This window comes from Canis lupus, chromosome 7, assembly GCF_003254725.2.
Source record: "Canis lupus dingo isolate Sandy chromosome 7, ASM325472v2, whole genome shotgun sequence".
NCBI classification, from domain to species: domain Eukaryota; kingdom Metazoa; phylum Chordata; class Mammalia; order Carnivora; family Canidae; genus Canis; species Canis lupus.
Genome location: NC_064249.1, coordinates 60,122,034 through 60,140,658, shown reverse-complemented (window position 1 = coordinate 60,140,658; position 18,625 = coordinate 60,122,034). Strand labels below are relative to the sequence as shown.

The window sequence follows — 18,625 nt, the reverse complement described above, 5'->3', positions numbered from 1 at the left end:
AAAGAATTTCCCATGTATTATTTATCAAAAATTATCTCAAGATAGCTTGTAGTTTTAACTTGTTTCTTAGTGTGTGGGAGAGGGAACAGAATTTTTAGAATTTGTATTTGAGGGATGCCTGGGTGGCTCAGTGGTTAAGCATCTGCCTTTGGCTCAGGTAGTAATCCTGGAATCCTAGGATCAAGTACCACATCAAGCTCCCTGCATGGAGCCTGCTTTTCCCTCTGCCTATGTCTCTGCCTCCCTCTCAAGGTATCTCTCATAAATAAATAAATAAAATCTTTAAAAAAAAGAATATGTATTTGAAGCCATCCTGATGATAAGAAAATTTAAAATCATACATGAAGTTAGCCTGTATTTTAAAATATTTTATTTAATATTTTTTAAAATATTTTATTTAAAATATTTTAAATATTTTTAAAAATATTTTATTTATTTATTCATGAGAGACACAGAGATAGAGAGGCAGAGGGAGAAGCAGGCTCCCTGTGGGGAGTCCAATGAAGGACTCAATCCTGGGACTTCAGGATCATGTCTTGAGCTGAAGGCAGATGCTCAACCACTGAGCCACCCAGGTGTCCCAGGTTTTTACTGTTATATAGCAATTCTAATCACTCAAGTAACTTAAAATAACAAACATTTTCTTATCTCTTCTGCTTCTGTGGCTCAAATGATTTTTCTGCTCCAAGTCATCTGGGGAATCAGCTAATTTAGAAGGTCAAAGATGACTCCTCACATGATTTGCAGGTGGTGCTGGGTGTTCTATGGGATCTATTGATAGGCACACTTTAGTTATCCTTCTCCTATTATTTTCCCATTGCTTGGGCTTCTTGCAGTTGCAGATTTGGCTCCAAAAAAGCAGAAAATGGAAGCTCCCTATTTTCTGAAGGCCTAGGCTTGGATGTTCCCAGCTATCACTCTCATTATATTCTACTTGCCAGAATAAGTTTTGAGGCCAGCTCTGAGTCAAGGGAAAGGTAAAAACTTGATATCAGGTGTCTCATGTACATACAAAGTGGGGAAGAATTACTGGAAGCTATCATTGGAAACTAATGGAGAGAAATTTTTAAAGTGAAGAGGAAAAAAACCCACCAACCCAGAATTCTGTATCCTGCTACATTATCCTTCAAAAGTGAGAGAGAGTAATACTTTCCTCAGAAAACAAAATTCCAAGAAACTTACTGCTGCTAGACTTACCTTGTGAGAAATGTTAAAAGTTCACCAGAGAGAAGGAAAATTATACCCATCCGAAACTCTTGTCTGTATAATGGAAGAACATCAGAGAATGGATAAGTAAAGCTTTCCCAACAACTGTTCAGACTTGGAGTGCAACATGGAATAGGAAGCTTTCTCAGTGCAGCCAGACAGTCCATTTAATAATACTCTCTCCTTCCCAGTGGTTATTTAGCATATAGAAATTATCTTACGTGGATCTGTGGGAACATGGGGACACATGTCAACTCTAGGAAGAGAGTTTCTGCAGGAACCTTGTCAGCTTAGTGCATAGGATCTCTGAGAAATCAGAGTGACCAGTATGGGCTATACTAAGAGCCACCTTACCCCCTTGACTATTCCCTTGAAAGTCCTGCTGGAGAGTCAGTCACTGATTAATTAGCTGGGCACCAAAAGAAAAGTTGGGTGCTGAGAAGGGGCCATCTTTATGAAACATGGCTATTTTTAAACACTAGCTTCATCTTCAAAGTGGCAAGCTGTTTTCACTGATATTAGGGCAGATGCTAATGAGGTAATGGAAAGATGTGGCTGAGAATAGGCTTAGCATTTAATTTCTCATATAAATTTAAAAAGTATTGACTGTATGTGAAGAATTATACATTGCATCTCATGCATATGTAACTGATATTAAAAAATAATATTGCTCTCAAAGAAGGAAATCTTTTTTATTGAATTTTTAAGAAAGTCTTTCCCTCCAAGTATGCTTAGTAGTCATTTCAATGCATAAATAGTAGCAAAAGTTTATTATTTTAGCTTTCCAGGAAGTATTGAATAAAATATGCTTTAGCTTTTGTAAATAAAAGAATTGGTGAGTTTCTTTTAAAAATTAAAAGATAATAAGGGGAATATTAATAACTTTATGATAGTGAATTTTAAAATTTACAAAAAATGAACAAATTTCATGAAATAAATAGGTAACAGATCTCTCTCTAGAAGATATAGATAACATGAATAACCATATATCTATTAAAGAAATTGAATTTATAATTGAAAACTTTCCTAAAAAGTAAACTTCAGGGTCAGATGCCATTATTGAACTCTACAAAGTCCTTAAAGAGAAAACTAATCCCCAATTATAATTGTTTGAGCCAAAATCAAATAAAACACACACACAAAAACATTTAAAATGAAATACAAACAAAACTAATAAGGTAAAGTTAAAATTCCTTTGCAGCTTGGAGTTTACCATGTAAGGCAAGAAAACACCTACGTGGTCTTAGCATATGTGAACTTCTTTGGGAAGAGAATTTACCAAGCTACATCAGGTCAATCTACTTGGACAGCTTAGTAGAATCTCCAGAAATAAGGAGTGTAATTTTTAAATGACCAAAATCACAGCTTTTATGTAAATATAAATTGAGCATATTCAAAAATTTTATTTAACTTATTAAATAACTTATTAAATAACAACAGAAGCTTTATAATGTTACAGTCAAACAAAAGGATAGTTCAAAAAAACAGGTATATATTTGTATATTTGGATATATGTAAATAGGTGTGTCCATGCACGTATACACACACATATATACATATATACATATATATATAAACTGCACATAACTAGATATATATATATATATATATACATAAAAACTGTGTGTTTTGTATAGATACATATATCTTACTGGTTCTGCTTCTATAGTTAAATCTTATTAATTCAATATGCAATTTAATAAAGACGTGTTAGGATAAAGTTGCAGAATTAGATACAAAACTGGTTAATGCCTAGCATTAACAGGACAATAAATTATAGTTTTGGGGGTTGTTTCACTAATAATTAATTTCACCTCTCCAGACCAACATCTACAGTTTTAAATGAAATTTCTCCAAATCTCAGACCTTTAAATAGTGGTAAATAGTGAATTTAGTTAGCTATATATTCTCCTAGGTAACTACGGAGCAGTTTTTGCCCCTAATGATATTTGAAGATTATGCTGCCCATATTTTTGCCTTATTTCTAAATTTTGGATAATTTATCATAACACCTTAAAGAAATTAAAAATATAATTTACAAGCTGAGATAATATATTTATGACTTACATGACTGACAAAACCTTTCATCAAGAATATATATGTAAAAACTTTAAGTTAATGAAAATATCAAGCTCACTAGGAAAAGGGACAAAAGATGTGAACATGCATTTCACAGAAGGTAAATTGCATTTGGCCAGCAAACATGTGGAGAGATATTCTACTTCATTTGTGACCAGAGAAAGGCAAATCAAAACTGTAAATACATACCATTTTATACTCATTCAATTTGGAAAAAAATTATTAGCCTGATGATACAACATATTGAAGAGGACATGGATTAAAAAATACTTCTTGGGTGCCTGGGTGGCTCAGTCACTTACATATCTCCCTTTGGCTCAGATCATGATCCCAGGGTCCTGGGATCCAAGGAATCTGCTTTTCCCTCTACCCCTTCTCCCTGTTTATGTGCTCTCTCTCTTTCTCTCTGTGTCACACTCTCTCTCAAATAAATAAAACCTTCAAAAAGTAAAAAAATACTTCATGTAAATTTCTATAAATAATCATTTCAGAAAATAGTTTGCCATTATCTTATAAAGGTGAACATCCACACACAAATGATTCAAAAGAAAACATTGCATATATTTATCAGAAGTCATGTACAATAATATTTTACCAGTTAGAGATATCTTTTAAAAAATTTTTTTTAAGATTTATTATTTATTCACAAAAGGTAGAGAGAGGCAGAGACACAGGCAGAGGGAGAAGCAGGCTCCATGCAGGGAGCCTGACGTAGGACTCGATCCCGGGTCTCCAGGATCACCCCGTGGGCTGAAGGCAGCACTAAACTGCTGAGCCACAGGGCTGCCCTAGAGATATCTTTAATTAAAAAAAGAAAAAAATGTAGTCAATAAAGGAATGAATAACCAAATATATTCAGATAACTAAATATTCAACAGTGAAATGAAAACACCTAGCTATGTGCAATACCAATGAAACTTAACAGATTAATATTGACTTTAAAAATCAAGTTCCAGAAAATTATACTAGGGCCACTCTGTTGTAAGCATTCTGAGGGCACTATTCACATTGAATTTCATATAAAAATAACCATGTGGATGTCTTGTAAATATGCTTGAATACATTGACTATTGTGTTTGCCAATATGAAAATGTTGATAGCCTCAATGAAAGTGGTCTGTAGAATTCCGGAGACAAAGCCTGATTAGATGAGACTCAAGAAAGAATGAGATATGAGTAAGTGCAGACTGTCTATGCAAACGATTCTTGTGAGCCAATGACTGTAAAGTAATGCAAATGTATTTCAGAGCTAGATGCCAATGTGTTGTTATTTGTGGCATCTATGAGTAGAGTCAGGAAAGCTGCCAAGGAAGACAAAACAAGTATTAGCCTGAGGAGGGAAGTCCCACCCACTTTCTTGACTTTCTTGACTTTCTTGACTTACATATTACAGGTGTTGAAAAGCTCTATTAAAGAAAAAACTTGAGTATGCTGCTTTCAGTGTTGGGAATCAATTGTGAACAACCAAAGAATCTATGAGACGTTCATATGCTGGTTTTTAGTGCATCCCTACTTACATGGATCCATCTAATGATTCAGGTAGAAAGGACTACTGTGCTCCAGACAGGAGAATTTGATTACTTAAATGAGTACATGGTATATCTGTTTTTCAGTATACTTTATAAATGGCACATGACAAGGTAGAGATCCTTAAGCCCTTCTTCCCCTCCTTCAGAAGATATGGGATGGACACCATGTAGAGGTCCAGATATTCTCAGCGTGTTAGGAGATGAATTGGTGCAAGGACTCCCCAGTAGCTGAGGGGCCTCTCCATTCCTGTTGTGCTCTCGCTGGCGCATGATGCATCTTAAAGGAACAAAGTAAATACAAAAGCTGGAACTTTACTGCTCCATCCTGGATGGCAAAGGGACTCTGAGATCTCATTCTGTGGAACAAAAACTGAAGACTAAACACCATACTTATTCCAACATACTTTCTATAACAGATATTTTATACATTGTAGAAGTTATATCAAACCACGGACTTGGTTATATATAAGGATTCCAGAACCTCAAGCAAAACCTAGAGCTGAAGTAGACATACCTAGATACAGCTGGTTCACATAGTGAGTCCTAAATATGTGAAGTATTCTACATTCCTACAAGTACAGATTTAACCCCTTGAAGGCTAGAAACAATCTTCTAATTTAGATTCTTAACCACCTACATTATTAAGCTCTGTAGAAATCATTTTTCTCTCTATTTTTGGACCATCTCCCTCATTAGTGATCTCTCCTCTCATCTTCTATTTATGCCTTTTCACTTCGATGGTTTAATGTCTTTACATCTGGTCTCCTTCTTCAGTTTCTTTTCTTGGCTACTGCTTTTGCCTTTGGTTGTTAACTCTAAAAATACCCTTTCAAATAACACTTTGAAAAAAAATCTCTATTTGGCATGTAGACTTGCCATGAATTGCCCTTGGTGCCCTGCACATAGAGGGCGCAGGTAGGGAAGGCTTGGTAGAGCCATTCAGCTTCACCAGGGCACAGCAACAGGATGAATGCCAGAATATAATCCATGATGTTATGTTAAGGACTAGATCAATCTGCTTGTCAAAACAGAAGGCCCCTTAGGACACTATCAGAATATGACCTGCAGGTAATGTGACAAGAGTGAGATGCAAGGTGGAAGACAACAATGCAAAAAAGGCAATGACAAAGACACAGTGGATTGGAAGGGGCACACTGAACTTGGATGAGTAAACTTTGGAGGCCATAGTGGAAGTGTATAGAATGAAAGAGCCTGAACACTCTGCGCACCCTGTCAGAGTTAGCCTTATAGGATAAACCATATAGCAAGGAAGGGAAAAAGAAATTTAAAACACCTGGAGAAGATGGAGTTCAAGGGTACAGAGAGGGACATGATGTCCTCTCAGACTTGAGCAGAGTCCCCTGTCAGATAGAGTAAGCAGAGGGAAGAGAGGGTGATAAAATTGAAGATAAACACTTGAGGGAGCCTTGCTCACAACCATCTCAGGAGAGAGTCATGGATTCCAGATATTTGGAAAAAACTTCTACCAATCTGTATAACAGAAAACGTGGACTGGTCTCTCCTCATTGATATTAGTGGATATTTATCTTCTCTCTTTTTCCTTTGAGAAATTTTTTTCTTACTAGTCCTTTTTCTTCTTCCTTTTTTTTTTTTTTTTTTTTTTTTTTGGTTTAGGCTTCTATAATTCAGCCTCATTATAAGGAATTCAAACTGGAATACAAAGAAAAACAACTCTCAAAATCACCCTGGTTATTATTAAGTTAACAATAGTAAGAAGTTGGTCTCTTTATATGAGCAGTTAAGAGCAGACATATGAAGTGACAGTATCTGTTAGGCAGACAAGATGTTCCTAAACAGAATGTATCATGAAGGCTGATTTAAGAAGACTATTTAACTTATTTTGCTTGATTTTTAAAAATGAAGGAATTAAAGAGATTGTAAACATTTTGATAAATATTTTCTGTAGATTACTTCTAAATTTAGAGAAAAAAAAATAAGAAAGGCTGAAAGGTTGAAATTATAAGAGTTTCATTTCCTGACACATATACTTCTATTTTAGACATGTTTTGAAAGACATTTACCACTTACATACATTCTCCACTTCCTCTTCCAAAACTCTCAACTTTTAAAAATTGTAATATACGTTAATTGTCCAATGTTTATTTATTTTTTATTTGTAAATTGAATTTTTATTACCTTACCCACAAATCATGCATAAATGCCTATGAAATAGGCTTTCTTAGAACAGCCCCATCTTGGCTAACTCAGTGGCACAATTCAAAAGTGAAAAATTAAAAATTATTCTTTGTAAAGAAGAGTTTTTAATAAACCCAAGGAATGTTTTCCACCAAGATACAAACTAGACCCTAGTTTTGCACACAAACGTTGATGACTTGGCTTAATTTTAGCACACCAAGATTTGCCTGTTAAGGGACAGCAGTCAGGCTAGAAAAAAGTCACCAAGACAACAGCACATTTCTATTTGAAAGTAGTCATTTATTGACTAACCAGATTACAAAAATAATCATGGTAGATAGTTTAGTTCATCCTAAAAATCTTATTGATCTGGTCTTCCCTGTTGCCAGCATCTCCACCTTCTACAAAATAGATGGTCTTTTTCTTCATTGTCCCCACATGGAGAAGATAATTTGAAGAGCCATAAAAAGTTGTCTGTTTCTTTGAAATGTTTTCCAACAGTAAAGTCTCATGAATCAGACCCTCCATGCAGATGATGCCATATTTACCAAGAAATTGGACAATCAATATATTATCTGTCAGGGCAATTCACTTCTTGTTGATCTTGCCATAATCATGCTTGTAGATCAATTCATTCACCGACTTCAGGTTTGGGGCCCCCCATGCTATATATCGTTCCATGATCCCTAGCATGTTAACTGAAGCCTTGTTGAGCTGAACAAAGGTGCCACTGAAGATCTGGCAAAGGTGAAGAAGCTGCACATCTTTTGAACTTTGGGCTCACACCATTGATACCTCAGATCCTGCCAATTTGGGTTCTGCAGGAACATAGAAGTTGCCTGCTTTTCTTGCCATCCTTGCCATTCTAATCTCAGTTCTGTACATCTGCCTGTATTCCTTGTGGTAATGCTTAGCTTTTTCATAGATAAGCTTCTTCCTTGCCTTTTGAAGAATCTTTTCAGCAAACTTTTTTCTGACGCTTGATCTTCAACTCCGCAAAATTCCTTCACTTTTTCTTAAGGGTTTCTGGCACAGCAGGAACCTTCTTTTTGTTCTCTTCAGCCCCCTCCATGGTTCCAGCCAGAAAAGAGGAAGTTCAATTGTCCAATGTTTATAACCTTTGTATTCTGTTTTATAAATATAATTCTGCATTTTTTCTTATGACCTTGAGCTTCTTATTGGCTCCATTTTATGGTAAAATTGTTTAATTAATTCATATTTAACTAATATTTTTAAAAGATGACCTTCTATGTGGTGATTTCCCTGAAGGTTGGAGAGTTTGGGAATGTCTGATGTTTACTTAAACAGAATCAGGACGCGGTTGTAAAGAAATGCAAGGTCACAATTTTTCTCGATCTGCTGCAGATTGGGGCCTTTCTTCTACCAGTCCTGTTTATTTTCTTCCTGGAAACATGAAAAATCTTTTATTTATTTAATTATTTCTTCAAACAAAGTTATACATGTAAAAAATTTTTTAAAAGTCAAATAGTTGTACTATGTTTACAGTGAAAGCCTAGGACTTCCTATTGCCCTCTTTTAATCACGAAGGCTGTACATTTAACCCTGAGAGCTGTTTCTTCTGCCAGTGACCTCCATATTATAAATCACATTTAAAAACTTTTGATTCAAGTTTATTTGACACACAGTGTTAACATTAGTTTCAGGTGGACAACATAGTGATCCCGCGTTTCTATACATTATGCTGTGCTCAGCACAAGTGCAGTTACCACCTGTCATCATACAACACCATTATTAAATCATTTACTATGTTCCCTACAGTTCTTCTATAAATCATACTTTTTTATGATAATTTCTTGGTCTTTCTGTTTTAGGTATTATTTAATAACTTTCTATTATGGAAGATATGTATTTGCTTCTCTTTGAGATACTTTCTCTCCCCTGATGTTCCTAATGCAGTTTATATATCACTGTTTTTTGGGGAATTAATTTTTAATGTTCATGAATTTATGACAATGCAAATATTATTCACAGCTAAGAGTAGTACTGTACTATGATTACAATGACTTTTCCTAGCAATCTTTTATTTGTCCCAGAATTAATGACTGCCCTGATTTTTTTATTTTCTGTTTCTTGAATAATTTATTAATCCCCAACCTCTTTAACCTTTCATTTGACTAATGAAATACCTCAGTTGCTCTGTCATGAACGTTAACTTCGTGGCAGTATCCCTCCTGGCAGTCACCACCCTCCAACTCCTGCCTAGACCCATTGTCCTGGAGGCCTGCTTTGCAACCATGTTGTTTTGGGATTTGCCTTCGCCATGTTCCTTTGCCATGTTCCTTAGTTTCCTTTGTGTATCTCCTGTATCAGATTCCATGCTTTTTGTGCTGTCTACGTCTTCTTTAGTTCAATTATTTTAACTGCAGTAAATTAATTACTTTAACTGCAGTAAATTAATTATTTTAACTGTAGTAAATCTTCCAGTTCCTTTTCACTGCTAATGGATCGAAGAGAGTTTTTTACATATCAGAAAATGTCATTATTCATCTTTCACAATTGATTAGCAGTCTGTATGGAAAATTGTAATTTGAGATCCTTTTCCCTTACAATTTTAACCTCATGCCATTGCTGGGTAACAGTGATTCGGACATAAAGCCCTTGGGAATTCTGTATCCTGATCCTTTGTTGATTTCTTTCTCTCTTTCTTTCTTTCTTTCTTTCTTTCTTTCTTTCTTTCTTTCTTTCTTCTTTCTTTCTTCTTTCTCTCAAATAAAAATCAAAGTTTATTGTACAAAATTAAGGCCTTCGTATTTCATAGTTCACTAATACAAAACAAAGACTAGGTATTGTTTTAAATCATCCACAAAATTTTAACCTTCACTCCCACTCACTTCCAACTAGTAAAATGGTCCGACCAAATGTTACTAAAACAAACTCTATAAAGACCACTACCCCATATATAATTTTTTGACATAGGTTATCTTCATGGTGTGGGATGGTGTGATTTTTAAATCCTTGTAAAGCAGCCAGTAGCTCCAGCCTGTCTGTCATTTTCAAATTCCACGAAAGCAATGTCATACCTCCAGGTACCAAACTCACTTCCTTGAAACCAGGAAACTGACTAAACAACATGGATAACATCATCTCATTAGTCTCTTCTGAGAAATTATTAAGGAATAAAATATAGTGTGGAGAGTAATAAGGGATCTGAGGATTTGGTGTTGAATTTCCTTGGGTACTTGCTGTGTTTGGTGTTCCCTAACCAGGCTTTTTGTGTGAAGTTGTTGCAAAAAGCTCGCAGTTTTTGCTTTTTTTTTCTTTTCTTTCTACTTTGTTAGTGAAAGTGCCACACATTTTAGATATTATATCAGAATCTTTTTTGCATCCTGGATTTGCATTCGTTTACCATAAAATGGAAATCCTTGTAACTGTCTCAAGGCATTTGCCATGAGCCCAGTTCCTTAAAAATAACAAAGCCTTGCCCCTCATCTTCATGGTCTTTAGAGCTACAAATCTACCAATGGGTCAAATTGAGAAACCAGGGCATATAGGGATCTCTTCAATTTTTCTTTTATATTTTTTCCTTCATATTGTTGATATAGTTGTATGATTTGGTCTGATATCCATGTTTGGGGTTAAACTGTTCAGAAAGCTTGAGACCTACATTGGTCCCTTGAAACCAAAATCCCCTCTTCACTTTCTTAAGTCCATTAAGATCCATATTTTATTCCAGAGATTCTAAAATCAAATTATACTGTCATCTAATTGTGAGTCTCTTTTCATTCATTTTGTTGTCTTCTGGTGGAGACTTTTCATTCTGAGATTCCACATTCTTCAACTTGATGAGATTTCATGAATTAGTTCTGTGTCAATTTGCTCCACCCATTTTCTCTTTCAGTAACTCGTTTTCCAAAATTTTTAACCCCAGCCTGATCTTTTATTTATTTATTGATTTTACTTAAACTTTTTTCTATTTTATCTTTTGTTTCCTCAATTTTGTCATCTGCTCCTTAGAGTCCACCAATACAGTCCTTTTTTTTTTTTTTTTTTATTCATGAGGGACACAGAAAGAAAGGCAGAGACATAGGCAGAGGGAGAAGCAGGTTCCCTGTAAGGAGTCCAATAGAAAATGGATCCCAGGACCCCGGAATCACACTCTGAGCCAAAGGCAGATGCTCAACTACAGAGCCTTCCAGGTGCCCCCACCAATCCAATCCCAATTGATGTTTTCCCTATATCTTTCATCGACTGATGTCATTCCTCTTGGATTACATTCCTCCTTCTCATCCTTCCCCTTCTCAAATCAGTCTCTAGAGTGCTGCCACATTGATCTTTCTAAAATTTAAGTCAAAACTAAGTCATTCAAAAAAATGTGAAGACTTCCAGTTTCATCTTCCATTAGCTTTCAGAGCATTCCTTGAATGCAGAACAGAGGATAAGTTAAGATTTTCCAAACATCCATAAACCAACTTCTACTTTTACTGTTTATCTGCTTCTCTTCTAGCTCAATCTTGCTCTTTTCCTTCAAGACTTACCTCAAATATCGTTTTGGCATGAAAAAATATGAAATAATGATCTCTATTTCATCTGAACTTCCATATGCATATAGGAAATATGTACCTTATGATACTTATAGTCTATCCTGCAATTTAGTTATTAAAACAGTTGTCTTATTCTTCTCTTTGCTTTCCTCAGTAACTCTAGTTCCTTGTCTTTGTTTTCTCCATAATGCCTAATAAAATGGTCAGTGATCCACATGTATTTATTGAGTAGAATTGAAACTCAATCTATAAAGTATAATACACTAAATATCTATTTTGTTCTGAAGCATGAGAAAAAAATATGTTAATATGACTTCCAAGTGAAGATACCTTTTAGATCATCTATGCAACTCTATCATCTATAATTTAAAAATTTATGATCCAAGAAATTGGCCCTCTAATTAGAGAATGCTTACCAACCAACAGCAGACTAACAGGAACCCAAGCCTGCTTTCTCCCAGGGTAATGTTCAATGGGGGAAATAAAACTGATGCTTCAACACAGCTAAACTGCAGAAATGGGATAGTAGCTGTGCTACAGCTTGCCCTCTCCCCTTTGTTAGTCACATATAATATAAATCCTTCTTAGTAAATCATGTTTAAAATGCTATTAGCACACTGCTTAGTAAAGGGTGGTAAAATAAAGCCAAAGTACAGAATCATTTTCATCCAATTTCCTTCCAAATTAATAAAAATAGACGGGAAAAGAATTTCAAACTTAATCAAAAGAAAGAAACAATCGCTTGTCACAAGCTTAAAAAGGTGAGGACCACAATAAGCACAAATGTTTGGTGAGGCCCCAGGGGATCCTAAATCCACTCTAATCTTCATTAGAAATGGCAAATCTATAAAATCTAAGCATTTTTTTTTACAGTAGTCAAATATTTGAATAGCAACATATGGTATGATATTCTCTGGTATAGGATCGGTGCACAATATATCTGTCAGAGGAGGCTATGTTGCAATGAGAACAATTCAGATTATTAACACAAGATTTATACATCTTAATTTGTTTCATATATTTTCAAGAGCTTATTTTGTGAAAGCATCCATCATCTCTTAAGCATGTGAAGTCTTAGTAGCCTCAAGGGAAACAAATTTGAATTTATTTCTAGTTCACTCACACCTTGCAAGTCTCTAAAGGTTAGAAATATTAAATATATAACTAAAGACAAAAGAATCTTGTTACAAAACAAAATATGAAAATATATTAAGATGATTAGTTTTTAATAGTTATATTTTTCAAGAATATCTGCAAAACAGTTGAGTATAATGGTTTGAAAAACAGCATTTGGATTTATAGATTTGGCTTCAAATCACGATTGGCCATTAATTATTAGCAAAGGAAGTTCAGGCCAGTATAACAGTTTCTTATAGAACTCTGTTTCAGAAGAGCAATGGCTTTCTCTTATAGTAATGTAAGAATGGGGTGAGATAATGTAGCAAAGTGATTAAAACAGAAGGCAGAATTCAGTAAGTGCTCAATAAATAATGGTGATCGTTATTTTCCCTGCTTAGAACTTCGTTATAGAGAATAAAGGTGCATACAGAAAAAAATAACTTCTTTTTCAACAGTGGATACGTAAATAAAATTGTCTTCACTAATTTGGCATATTCAAATAAAAATTACCTTATAATGTTGCAAATTTTTGTCCGATTAGTGTACTTCTTGTTGTGAGTTGCAGGGAGTTTGAGGTAGGAAATCCATTAGGAGCTGTTATTGAAGTCTTCCTGGAAGATAATGAGCTTCTGTTTAAGGAAGTGTATTTATGTTGTTAATTGTAAATGTTTTCAATTGGTTAATTTTAGATTTTGAAACATAATACACTTTCAGTGAGATAAACAGGAGCTGTGGTGAAGATGGATACCATTAAAAACTTCAAGAACTCCCATCTGAAATTGTTTATAAACTGTAATGTCAGCTTAACAGCAAACTGCATTTTTTAACTTGGGGATAATTTTTGTATCTCAGTAATGTTTTGAACATTACATTATAATGAAGCTCTCACTGTATTACATTAAAGTCAAAGAATGGAAACTTTGAGAGCTTAGAAGTTCCACATTTTAAGCAGATGACAATATAGTTTTAGAGGTTTATCATTTGCTAATAACACTGAGTTCAATGCAGATTTAACATTCGTTTATGTTAAGCATGTTTCTAAAGCTTCTTTTAAAATATATTTTTGTCCTTAGACATTTTCATATCTCAAATAATGAATGTTTCTAGCACATCTAAATTTATCTTGTTACACTATGAAAATTTCTATTCCAAATAAATTGAAATATATATGAAATAAAGAAGAAATCGCTCAGAAAATCCAAAATTACTGTCCATCAACATAGACTTTTTAAAAATTAACTTTTTTTTCAGCAAAATTGACAAGTTATAGAGATTTTTTCATATACACCCTGCCGTCACACATGCATAGCCTGTCTCATTAGCAATGTCTGGCACCAGAGTGGTACATATGTTACCACTGCTGAACCTGCACTGACACATCGTTATCACCCAAAGTCTAGAGTTTTACATTATAGTTCACTCTTGCTGTTGCAGATTATATGGAGTTAGACAAATGGATAACAACATGCATCCATTTTACTGCCCTAAAAATACTCTCTGCTTTCCCTACTCTTCTCTCCCACCCCTCAACCCCTGGCAACCACTGATCTTTTTACTGTTTCTATAGCTTTGCCTTTTCCAGAATGTCCTATGCTGTGCTTATACAGTATGTAGCCTTTTACAGATTGTGTTCTTTCACTTAGTAATATGAGATTCCTCCAAGTCTTTTCACGGTTTGATAGCTCATTTCTTTTTAGCACTATATGGGATGGCTATTTTCCAAAGTCAGATTTCCCTTATTAGTTTGAGTGAAGTTTAAAGTATTTATAATTTTAAATAAGATATTTTTATACTTCATAAATATTTTTAAAAATGTACTGGGAAGGACAATTTATACTATAGTATGGATTTATTTTTAAAGAGAATTCATGAAATGAATAAAACATAAAGAAAAAATCGAGACTTGATGGCTTCTTTACAAAGTTTTAGATGACTGATGTCTTCTAAATTATTGTAAATTATATTTTAAAAATCCCTTAACTGAAAATGTTAATTTTTAAATATTTATCTTGTTTGTTTGATTATTTATTTTTTATTTATTTTTTATTCATTTTTTATTTATTTTTTTATTTACTTATTTATTTGAGAGAATGACAGAGAAAGCAGGGGACTGAGAGGAGGAGCAGAGGGAGAGGGACACAGACTTTGCACTGAGCCACAGCCCAACATGGTGTTCAACCACAAGTCACCAAGACCATAACCCCAGGCAAAATTAAGCATCTGACTGCCAACCAAGTTATCCAGGCACCCTCAAAATGTTAATTTTTCAAAAGTAGATATAGTAAAATATTTTCATTTGCCACATAATCATTTTTTTTGGAGGAGAAAAACTAAAGGTTTTTTTTTTTTTTCATGGTAATCACAAAGATAGGTACATTGCAACTTAAACACTAGTAGAAGAGTCACACTAGGGAAGAAATATCAGCCAAATAGATGAAATGGTTATCTTGAGTCTTATAAAATAATTCTATATTTTAGATCATTGTTCAGGGATCCCTGAGTGGCTCAGCGGTTTAGTGCCTGCCTTCAGCCCAGAGTGTGATCCTGGAGTCCTGGGATCGAGTCCCACATCAGGCTCCCTACATGGAGCCTGCTTCTCCCTCTGTGTGTCTCTACCTCTCTCTCTCTCTCTCTCTCTGTCTGTCTCTCATGAATGAATAAATAAAATCTTAAAAAAAATAGATCATTGTTCATGTGAATGAAGGGTAATAGAACATGCCACACTCAAAATATGTCTCTTTAGCATAAGGATTATTTCAAGCTCATTATTTTGTGAAAGAATTCACAGAAGGAACTCTGAGAATAGAGTAGAAATTTCTTGTTTCCATTTATAAAGGAAATCCCCATTAGGAAGACTGTCTCCTTCTCTATATCAGGTGAAGGATGACTAAATTACAAAGTTCTTAACAATGGAGAAGACACCAACTTGAAATCTGCATAATGAACCTTATTCTTGTTTACTGCACTTTTCCTGATTACCTCCCTACAACTGGCCTCCCCCACACTTCTCTCTTTTACTGAAGACAGTATTTAAGGGTGAATTCTAAGATATCTCTGACCATTTTCATTTTCTCCTGAAGGATCTTCTATGAATACATGATATACACATCTTAATAACTTCTGTTTGTTTTTCTCTTGTCAATCTGTCTTTTGTTATAGGGTTCCCAGCTGAGAAATTAAAAGAGTAGAAGGAAATTATTTTTTCCTCCACTACAGTTTAACAACTTCTATTGAAACCATTTTGAAATGAACAATACTTCAACCAAATAAATAAAAATAAATATCTTCTGTAAACCAATGGCATAGTCTTATTAAAAAAAAAAAAGACTGGACTACATAAAAATATTTGATCTTCTTTATTAAATATTGCTAGGAAAAAATTTACTATCCTAAAACAAAAGAATCATTAACAGATGGTTTTCAAAACCCAAAATGATTTATGTGTAATCACTTTATGTGACAAGTCAACTAATTTGATTTTTAAGGTGAGAGTATGATATTTGAAGCTAGTTCATCTTGGTGAGTATGGTGGAAATCATATATTTTAGCATCAGATAAACTGAGAGTCTTCTGACATTTTCTAGGGTCTCTTTGGATAACTGATCACTCCTGTTTTGAAAGCTTCCGAGGGAAAAATAATTTTGGCCATACTTTATGATATTAAATGCTGGGAATTTAGAACTATATTTATTCAGGTGTTGAAACAAGTCCAAAGTTACTTCCTAAAGAAAACCCTGTATTTGAGTGTAGTCACTTGTGGCAGAAGTGCTAGTCTAATATTCTTTGCCTCCTTCATTTCAGTAAGAACCTCAATTTCTAAGTGGGCGTTTTGCCCTCCAGTGAAATATTTTATTTCTCAGGATCACTTGAGGTTAAATATAGCCAACCAAATTTTGGCCAACAAGGTATAATTGGAAGCATTGTGTGCAACTTCTAAAATATCTAACTCTTAGATCCCTTTACTTTTCCTTCTTATTGACTAACACGCAACATTTATACCTGAAAAGCAAACACTTATCTTGAATCGTGAGTCAGTACACTAAAGGTGCTTAGAATAGCAGACGAGAAGGAGCACAGGATCCTGACAAACATTAAAACCAGAGTATCTACTAGGAATTTATTTTATCTTCTTTTAAGAGAGAAATAAGCACTACCATACTTAATTAACTGTTAGTTGTTGTCTCAGCATGTAGGTGAACTTAACTCTACTGAGACTATACTATTTCTGCTCTAGATTTCTTTTGGGGCTAGGGGGAACAAGTCTGCTAGCATATGTATGTGAAAACTATAAAGCTTAATGAAAAACAACAAAAAAGACTTACATTAAAAAGGCATATACAGACTTCTCTATCTGCAAATGTTTTAATAGATATTTCTAAACCTGACTGCTTTGTTCCTCGAGCTATCCTCTAACTGTTGCCTGACATAAACCCAGCCAAATCTTTGAGATTCATACTCAACTAACATTTTTCGAGTGCCCATTATGCACTTGGAATATTCTGATTCTTTAATTGATGTGTACCTCACAATAACCCTGCAGGATATGTAGTATTTTCACAATTTTACCATGAATAAGGTGCTCAAAAGAATTACAATGCATCTTTAATGTTCCTGCTAGTGAATGGTGGAGCTCCTTGGGATCAGGTTGGAATGCATCCTCTAAAACTCTTGGAAAAGTGGTCATTCAGCTTTCTTTGAGCTCTTGAAATGTGGACATGAATATCACATGATGCAAATCACTTAATTCAGAGATACCACTTTCTTAAAAAAATTCTTCTACATATTTTATTGTAGCAAACCAATCTATAACTTCTAGCCACAAGCTTATTTTACTATTTAGGGTCATATAAAGCACTTAATCCCTGCTTCTGACTAAATCATTTCAAATATGCAAATAATTTGAGGTCAACTACCATGTCCCTTTGTAAATTTTTCAGCCTGAGTGTAATATCTTTACTGTTTCAGCATTCAGGATTTTCATCCTGTGGGTTGCTCACTCTTCTACTTTTGGTGATATAGACTCAAAGCATATTAGCTTCATTGTTGGTTGGATTGTTTGTTTATTGGAACAATTAACATTTAACTTCTTATAAGCATATTTCCAAATAAAGTCTTCATTAATGAAAATATAATTAGATTTAACCAGAAAGTATAGCAAAGACAATAAACATGACTCTTTGTAAAAAGTGGTTTAATGACCACTGTCATGTTAAATATAACACTTGGGAAAATAACGTGTTTATAGTTAATTTTATTTCAAAGACTAGCTCTGTGATTATAATTTGAGTATGATAGAACACATTGATTGCATGAATCTGTTATTCTAAGACTTGATACCTACTTGAAGCTCTGCTTGGTTACTTTTCACTTGCTAAGTATCTTTGTTCAAAATGACCAGTGCAAAATAACTTACTCTGGCCAACTCTATACTTCTGTGCTATAGTATTTGCATTTGTGTTTCAATATATCCTTTCCTCACAGTATTTTAGGTTATCCTCAAATCTTCCCAAACTATGGTCTGGTATATTGGTCTCCCATCCAAGTACTAACCAGACCCAACCCCAGATCGGAGATCAGATGAGCTCAGGAGCACTCAGCCTGGTATGGCCATAGACTGGTTTGGTATTTAGGAACCATTAGCTGTCTCCAGTCCTCTATGGAATCAAGTGCAACATAAACAAATATATAAATAAATACATAAAGGGCCACATCATAATGCTCTCCTGTGCAGCTGTTTCACTCCAGTCTTGCACATTTATGCTGTGAATCCATCTGATGACTTCATTTCACTGATCACCAATGTGCATCTTATTCATATATCAAACACAGCTCACGATCAGCTTCTTCTAAGAGGCCATCCCTCTTCTTGCTCTGGCTTCCAGTAATAACTTCCAGCTCTGGATTCTATAGCCCTGGTACTTAGAACAACATAACAGTCTGTAGTTTATTATACTCTATTTTGTATGATTATCTGTTTCTTATTCTATCTAGTTGCTAGATCTAGACATTTGGGAGTGTCTCTGGACTCATCATG

At 34.5% G+C, this 18,625-nt stretch overlaps 1 pseudogene; it reads right to left on the bottom strand.

Annotated features, from left to right (window-relative positions):
* Positions 1–9,879: 9,879 nt before the first annotated feature.
* On the bottom strand, positions 9,880–10,558 carry LOC112647886 (U2 small nuclear ribonucleoprotein B''-like; annotated as a pseudogene).
* Between the last annotated feature and the right edge of the window lie 8,067 nt (positions 10,559–18,625).